Source organism: Cebus imitator, unplaced genomic scaffold (genome assembly GCF_001604975.1).
Source record: "Cebus imitator isolate Cc_AM_T3 unplaced genomic scaffold, Cebus_imitator-1.0 Scaffold322, whole genome shotgun sequence".
NCBI classification, from domain to species: Eukaryota; Metazoa; Chordata; class Mammalia; order Primates; family Cebidae; genus Cebus; species Cebus imitator.
Genome location: NW_016107637.1, coordinates 1,743,135 through 1,744,685, shown reverse-complemented (window position 1 = coordinate 1,744,685; position 1,551 = coordinate 1,743,135).

The window sequence follows — 1,551 nt, the reverse complement described above, 5'->3', positions numbered from 1 at the left end:
CCTGGAGGTGGAGGTTGCAGTAAGGCAAGATCATGCCCCTGTATTCCAGCCTGGGCAACAGAGTGAGATCATGTCTCAAAAAAAAAAAAAAAAAAGATGGTAAGGATTTTGTTGTTGTTGTTTATACAGACAGAGTCTCGCTATGTTGCTTAAGCTGGTCTCAAACTCCTGGCTTCAAGTGATCTTCCTGCCTCAGCTTCTCAAAGCACTAGTATTATAGGCATGAGTCTTTGTGCTGGCCTACATGGTAAATTTTGTTATGTATATTTTACCACAATTTAAAAATTGAAAAAAAAAAACTTTTTTTCTGTTCACTCCCAAGTAGCTGGGACTACAGGTACGTGCCACCATGCCCAGCTTATTTTTGTATTGTTAGCAGAGACAGGGTCTCACCAAGTTGGCCTGGCTTCCCAGAGTGCTGGGATTACAGGTGTGAGCCACCATACTCAGCCTGATAAAAGTCTTTTTTTTTTTTTAGATAGAATCTAGCTCTGTTGCCCAGGGTGGAGTGCAGTGGTGCAATCTTGGCTCACCACAACCTCCATCTCCAGGGGTCAAGTGATTCTCCTGCCTCAGCCTCCCGAGTAGCTGGGATTACAGGAGTGTGCCACCACATCTGCAGATTTTTGCATTTTTAGTAGAGACGGGGTTTCACCATGTTAGCCAGGCTGGTCTGGAACTCCTGACCTCAGGCAATCCACCTGACTCTGCCTCCCAAAGTGCTGGGATTACAGGCACCAGCCACCATGCTCAGCCGGGAAAAACAAAAACAAAAACAAAAAAAAAAACAAAAAAAACTTTTCAGTTTAAAAAAAAAAAATACACTGGGCGGAGCATGGTGGCCCATGCCTGCAATCCCAGCACTCTGAGGGGCCGAGGTGGGTGGATCACTTGAGGTCAGGAGTTAGGCCTACATGGTGAAACCCTGCCTTTACTAAATATACAAAAATTAGCTAAGTATGGTGATGCATGCATGTAGTCCCAGCTACTTGGGAGGCTGAGGCAGGAGAATGGCTTGAGTGAGGCGGAGGTTGCAGTGAGCTGAGATGGTGCTGTTGCGCTCCAGCCTGAGTGACAGACAGACTCTGTCTCAAAAAAAAAAAAAAAAAAAAGGAACAAGGTACTGATCCATGCTACAATATGGATGAACCTTGAAACACTGAGTGAAAGAAGCCAATCACAAGAGATCACACTTCATTTGAAATGTCCAGAAGAGGGAAATCCAAAGAGGCAGAAAGTACACTGGTGTGCGGCCAGGGCCTGGGAGGAGAGAGGAATGGGGAGGGGCCGCTTAATGAGTATAGTGTTTCTTTTTGGGATGGTGAAAATGTTCTGGAATTGGATGTTGGTGATGGTTGTATGACTCTGAGTACACTAAAAAACCACTGATTGTACACTTTGAAAGGGTGAATTTTGGGCAGGGCACGGTGGCTCAAGCCTGTATTCCCAGCACTATGGGAGGCCGAGGCGGGTGGATCACGAAGTCAAGAGATCGAGACCATCCTGGTCAACATGGTGAAACCCCGTCTCTACTAAAAATACAAAAATTAG